This window comes from Mustela lutreola, chromosome 13 (genome assembly GCF_030435805.1).
Source record: "Mustela lutreola isolate mMusLut2 chromosome 13, mMusLut2.pri, whole genome shotgun sequence".
In the NCBI taxonomy this organism is placed as follows: domain Eukaryota; kingdom Metazoa; phylum Chordata; class Mammalia; order Carnivora; family Mustelidae; genus Mustela; species Mustela lutreola.
This window is the reverse complement of record NC_081302.1, coordinates 64,045,330-64,052,336: the sequence shown is the minus strand read 5'-3', so window position 1 is coordinate 64,052,336 and position 7,007 is coordinate 64,045,330. Positions and strand designations below refer to the sequence as shown.

General features: G+C 45.3%; 1 pseudogene; it reads left to right on the top strand.

The window, feature by feature from the left end:
- The window catches only part of LOC131814152 (mitochondrial ornithine transporter 1-like), a 161,593-nt pseudogene that overhangs the window by 20,084 nt on the left and 134,502 nt on the right, over nt 1-7,007 (top strand).

Genomic DNA, 7,007 nt, shown 5'->3' with positions numbered 1-7,007 from the left:
GAGCCTCGGAGCGCGATTGCCTGGCCAGCGTGTTAGCGGGCAGACGGGCGGGCATCGCAGCGCCTTGTCCGGCTCTAGTCCTGGGCGGGAGGGTGGCCGGGTCGGCTTGAGCTCCACCAACCCTACCTGGTGGAGCAGGTGGCCTCATGATGAAGTCCCAGAACCTAAGTCAGGTTCGGTGGGGTGAGGAGGTTCGGGGCCGACGACTAAAGAAAGAATTCTTAAGACGTCATTGGTGCAAAATGGTGGTTTATTAAAGCACGGGGACAGGACCCGTGGGCAGGAAGAGCTGCTGCTGCCCCGGGTTATGAAGGTGGGCATGTTATATACCCCACGGTTGGGGGGGAGGTGGTGAAGGAATGGGGGATTTCGACAGAGTTCTCACATGCTAGGGAGGGTCTACAAGGTGCTGGGGCGGGGGGAGTCTTTGCCATTATGGCTTGATCAATGTCGTCTTTAGGTCAGGCACTAACATCAAGATAATGGGGGATTCTTGGTGGGGCATTATGATCCGGCCATCATTTACATTCCTTTCTACCCCAATCTCCTCCAGTTTATGGTGGAAGGGGGACATTAGGGCTTCAGGAACCAAGAGTTATTTGCCTCTGGAAATTTGTGCTATTGATAAGGTAACCTCCCTGTTTAGGTCTCTAGGACATCTTGTAGAGCAAGGGAGATTCCTGTTCTGCAGGATTGCGATCCCTGCAAGTTAACCATTTATCGTTTTATGGCAGTCAGGGGTGCCTGAGGAATGCCACACATATGGAGGGGAGCGGAAGAAGAGGGGGTGCAAGGCGCCAGCTTTTGCTTTGTCCTCAGCCAGCCTCCTGCTCCCTCATCATTAGAGCGTTCTCCCAGGCGAGAGACTCATTTCTCCTGGGAACTTCAGAAGGCTGTGCAGCTGGCGATGTTGTTTGTCTCTCCTGGAGTAGGACCCACCTGTGCTTGCAGGAGAGGTAAAGGGGCGCGAAAAGGATTCAGCTTTTCAACTGGCTCAAGACTGAGTTTTAACTTCTGCTGACCAGTCTTGCCTCCCCAAGCCGAATGTATTTTTCCAGACTTCTTGAAGCCGCCTTCTTAAACCACACAATAATGTGAGTCCGTTGCTGACTTAATCTTGATAGTTCCCATCACTGTTTATTTAGTATTTTAGTAATTTTCTGAGTTGCTACTTGTGGGATTTGATGGGTTTAAGTTTTGCTTACCGGAGGGGGTTAAATTCACAGCGATGACACATAGTAGGATCTATGCCTTTCTTATAAACTAAGAAAGAAATGTTGGCACCCCAAGAATTCAACAGATGGTGAAGCCACATGGTTTGGGCCCTGTGTGACTCTCCCCACTTGCCTCCATTTTCCCTTTAAAATGCAGGGTTCAGTGCTTGTTTTTTGCTTTTCTTTTTGGTCATATTGGAATACTCTGGAATTAAGTATTGCTTGATAGGCACAGACCCAAAAGGCAAGACTTGAGTCCTCTGACTACTTAACTTGTATGACCTTGGAAAAGCCCTTGCTTTGTGGCCTCAGTTTTCCATCTGGAAAAGGAAGAGATTGGATTAGAACCCTCATAGCCTTCTCTAGGTACAGGATGGCCACAACCTCGTCAACTGTAGTTATTGATACTGCTTTCCTGTCCTATCAATAACATAAAATGCATGTCTTGTCTGTTTCACTTAGTTGCTTTTTCAAGTCCAGTGCTATGCTTTTGTGGTTGCTGGTTTTACTTTTTTTTTTTTTTTTTCAAAGAAAGCAAGACTCTTGGTGTCTGATCATTGACAACAGGTGTAAAGTGGTTAAAAAAGACTTCTTAGGGGATAAAATTATTTTCCGCTGACGTTTAGGTCCACATTGGCATTCATTAATAACCCAGCTGGCCCACCACCCTCCAAAAGGTGGCTTGAGTGGGAGCACAGAGGTCTTTAGCGTGATGAATAAAAATCGTTCTTTGGTATTGACGGATAAGTCACTTACTTAGTTTGAAAACCACACAGAATTGGTTGCTGAATTGGTTATCTTGATATTATGTGTTAATGAGCCACCTTTTTTGTAAAAATCTGTATTTTTAAAGTCCATTTCTCTGTGATAGTTAATTTTTGTCTCACAGTTGAGTAGTAGACTCTAGTTTTCCCAAACTTTTTAAGCTCTAGCCCAAACATGCTGAAACAAGATACTAGGAGAGAAGCCTGGTTATCTGAATATTTTACTGGTACTCCAGTGATTCTTATCAAATTTAGGACACAGTGTTGCTTCTCAAAATGTGATTGGTGGCCAGTCATTATCAGCCTCATCTGGGAGTTTGTAGTAACTGGCAAGGTTTCTGGTCCCACCTGAGGCCTAGCACATCAGAATCTGTATTTTAACAAGGTTCCCATGTGTTTTGTGTACATGGTTATGGTTGAGAAGGTCTGAAGAGGCCTTTGGTGACCATGACTAATGCTTGGTGATGTGCTCCGTCTTTCTAAGAAAAGCTGTCCCTTGTGGCTACTTTTATTGCCTTTATATTATGATAATAATTCTATTATTCACCTTTGATATGGGAGGACCTCCAGCGTAAGGGACCTGAGGTCTCATCCTGCTCGTGGATGATCAGGAATTGAGACCCATGCATATGTCACTTAGCAGAACGCCTAAGCCATTACTTTCCAGACCTACTGTTTTGTGACCTCCTCAGAGGGACTCAACTTAGGCTGCTGTCTGAATTTAGAACTGAGCTTAGTTGCCTGACAGTTCCACATAGGCCTCTGAAAAACTACTTTGTTATGGCTTGGGTGTCTGTGGTATTTGGCATTCACTTGTAAGATTTTCAGAAGGGTTGGTTGAAATGCTCCCTATGAGTGGCTAGAGCTCTGATAACTCACGGAAGGGTTTTGACTTGCGAGTTTTTCATGGGGAGATGGTGGGCGAGTAGAAGGCAGGCCAATTGCTAAGCTGCACTGATACCCTCACTGCCTTTTTCTTTCTTCCTTCCTTTCTTTCTTTTTTTCTTCCTTTCTTTCTTTTTTTCTTTCTTTCTTTTTTTCTTTCTTTCTTTCTTTTCTTTTCTTTTTTCTTTCTTTTTTCTTTTTTTTTTCTTTTTTTGCAAAAGGGAGAACTGATCTCACAGCTCCCAAAGGTTGATGTCCCAGTAACCAGGCAGCAGTTCTAGAGAAAGGCTGCAGAGGCTTCACTGATGATGAGCTCTGGTCTCCTTTCAGGGATATGAGACACCCGTCATAAGCTCCGGAGAGTTGCCTTCCACAGAGACCAGCAGAGGAGTGGGCCAACATGAAGTCCAGTCCTGCCATCCAAGCTGCCATTGACCTCACAGCGGTGGCTGCAGGTAATTCCAGGGGAAACCCATCCTCTAGTCTTGGAGTACCTGCTACAAGTGGGATCCAATGAAGGCGTGGTGAAAATATTGCTTTCGTCACTCCCAGAAGGAACATGCTTTCTCCTTGGAGGGAATCCATGTAATGGAGGGAATCCATCTAATTGAAGAGTAATATCGTCTTTTAAGAACGGCAGAAGGCAGAGCAGTTCCCTTACAATAAAACTCTGAGTGTGGGTGCAGGGTGGAAATGTCCTCAGTTCACAGCTGGAAAGCCTCACAGCTCAGAGTTGAAGTCCTTTGTCCATTGTCACACAGCTGGCATGTGCAGGTGACGTGGGATTTCACTCTAAGCCTGGCAGTCTTCAGAGCCCTTGTAGTCCAGAATCCTACTATGCCGTCTGTCCAGGGAAGTCCTACTTACTGTCCTTATTGCTGCCAAGGCAAGAAAGGAGGACACTCTTTAGAAATGTCTTTGGTAACTGAGACTGATTTTTGATGGTTTCTAAAGCCCTAAAAAGAAAAGACAGGCCCTAGGATTTGCCAGGGAAGGGTGGGCTGAGCAGGGGCTGAGGGCGCTTGCAACACACAGGCCGGTCTTTAGATATTTTATTACCTTTACTCAGCCTGAGAGCAGTAATTAGAAGTCTGTGCGTGGTGACTTGGTTCTCTAGGTTCCTGTGTTATTTTAGCGCCAGAGGAGTAGGGCTGGGATGCTCCTATTTCCCAGAAGAAAACCCTGGTTTACCCTTGCCACTTACACTGATTCGCTTTTTTAAGAAGAAAATTTTTTTTTAATTAACATATAATGCATTATCAGCCCCAGGGGTACAGTTCTGTGAATCGCCAGGTTCTTACACTGACCTTTTTTTTTTTAAAAAAAGATGTTATTTATTTATTTATTTATTTGACAGATAGAGATCACAAGTAGGGAGAGAGGCAGGCAGAGACAGAGGAAGGGAAGCAGGCTCCCCGCTGAGCTCAGAGCCTGATGCGGGGCTCGATCCCAGGACCCTCGGATCATCACCCGAGCAGAAGGCAGAGGCTTTAACCTACTGAGCCACCCAGGTTCTTACACTGACTCTTATAAGGGCCTCAGTTCCTGGGATTGGAGAGGCCAGAGGGGTGAGTTGCCTGTTTTCCTCCTATCCAGTGGGACCTCCCGGGTCACCAGATTAGGTGCAGCCAAGGGCCACCCTTGTCATCCCATCATTCCCTTAACTTTGATAAAGAAGTTACAGATTAGAGAACAAAGTATTTTCTCCTGAACCAAAGGTCAATGGAGGTAGGCTAATTGAGAAAGGCTATAGACAGTGCATTACAGACTGATAAGAAGTACAGGAACCAGCTTCCAGTTTAGAGACCCCAGGAGTGTCCTGGCCCAGGAGGAGGGGAAACTAAGGGTGGCCTAGGTGTCCATTGGCTTCTTGCCTGCTGAAGGCCTTGGGTCAGTTCCATACAAGCTACAGCTGGGAACCCATGGCCCAACCAATGGCCCCATGCACCACTCCCACCCCCATACCAACCCCCAGGCCACATTGGGATGACCCTGACCATGGCAACAGTGGACCCATTTGCCTGCCTCTGGCACCCTCTTAACGATCCTGCAAATGCTCTGAGTTCAGTTTTTGTCTTTACCATAGGGTGGTATTTAACTACAGGAGAGATTCTCAGCTTTTGGAATTAAGTGTCTGTCAGTCAGTCTGCCAAAGACGTAGAATCTGTTGTGATCAAATTTTCTTTCTCCTGGAAAGGCATTTCTGTGTGGACAGGTATTTGGGTGCGACTTATGTGCTTTACAGTAAATTTTAAAGATACAGATAGCAATTGTATTGTTGGGAGTCTGGTGTGTAAGGCATTGCGGGCATGTGTTTTTAAAATATTACCATGTTTTGGGCCCATCTACATATGGCCTTTAATTCTCCTGATAAGTAGTTGGGATTTTTTCCTGCCCTGGTCTCAGGGGATCACCCATCACTGTTGTAGCATGGCCCTGCAGCATCTGACTTTGGGGGACAACAGGCTCCTTGGCAGGGGTCCATGCCAGGTGGACCTGGCAGGTGAGGGGTGAGAGGTGAGGGGCTCTTGCTGGCAGGGGAGGCTTGTGTTAGTGACCTGAGAACTTCTACTGGGACGTGCTTGGCATGCAAACGGGAAGCCATAGCCCCACTTTGGATGGGTGGCAGTCCCCCAGTGTGGAGCTAGGAGGGCCTGCAGAGACCTTTGGATCTGATGCTCACTGTATAGTGTAAAGGACACCCTGAGAGGCCGAGTGTGTTTGCCCATGATTGTGCAGCTAGATGGTGTCCAGACAGGGCTAGGACGTTGGTTCCTTGGATCCTTGACTGGTCCTGTTGTTGTCTTTGTTTTAAAACTCCATAATGGTGGCTCCGTAGCTCAGGGGTTAGAGCACTGGTCTCGTAAAACTCCATAATGGGCAGCAGCCCTCCTGGGGGTGGAGGTTAATCTCAAGCCTCTGCTGCCAGCTGTCTGGATTGGAACATTGGGCCATCGTGGACTGAGGTGATCTCGGTGTAGTATACACATGTTCTTTTCCGTGTCCCTCCTTTTCTTTGAAATAGACCTCCCCCATCCAGCATGTTTTTGGTCTAGTTCATCTGCTATAAAATGCTGGGAAGCTGGCACTGCCTGTCTGCTAGTGCAGGAGAAATTCCAGAAATTCCAAGCAGCTAGGATGGGGGAGGATTTGAAGAGGATAGGTCACTGTATAATGTTGAAATGAGACAGTGTGGAGCTCAAAAGTTAAATTCCTTCATGAGGAACCTTGGTATCCCTTTAAAATATGGTAGGTTTTTTTTCTTCTTTCTTTTTTTAAAAATTTTTTAAATACAGTAGTGTTTTGACAACTATGACCCGCCCCTTGCTTTGACATTGTTGCTGTATGCCTTAAGTAGCCTAGCTTCTCACTGTGACCCAGATCATTGATGTTTATCCTCTCGTGCCAAAATTCATGATTCTCCTGGCCCTTTGGATGTCTTCTTTGGAAAAATGTCTATTTAGGTCATCTGCCCATTTTTAAATCAGAATGTTTAGATATGTTTTGTTATTGTTGCTGTTTTTTTGATGTTGACTTACAGAAGTTCCTTATATATTTTGAATATTAACCCCTGGTCAGATGCATCATCTGCAAATATTGTCTCCTGATGCATCATTTGGAACTATCCCCTTCCATTCAGTAGGTTGTCTTTTTGTTTTGTTGATGGTTTCATTCACTCTGCAGAAGCGTTTTATTTTCGTGTAGTCCCAATAATTTGCTTTTTTTTTTCCCTCACTTCAAGAGACCTATCTAGAAAAACGTTGCTAGGCCCGTGTCAGAAGTCTTACTGCCTATGTTTTCTTTAGTTTTATGTTTGTTTTATGTTCAGTTTTATGCAATTTTATTGTTTCAGATCTCACATTAGGACTTTAATCCATTTTGAGTTTATTATTGTGGATGGTGAAAAAAAGTTTCATTCATTTGGATGTAGCTGTTCAGTTTTCCCAATACCATTTAGAGAGGAGACTGTCTTTGTCACCATTGCATATGGCTTCTTCTTCTTTGTGGAGTAATTGACCCTGTAAGTGTGGGTTTTTTCCTGAAACTTTTTATTTATTTATTTTTAAAGCTTTTATTTATTTATTTGACAGAGATCGCAAGTAGGCAGAGAGGCAGGTAGAGAAAGAGGGAGGCAGGCTCCACA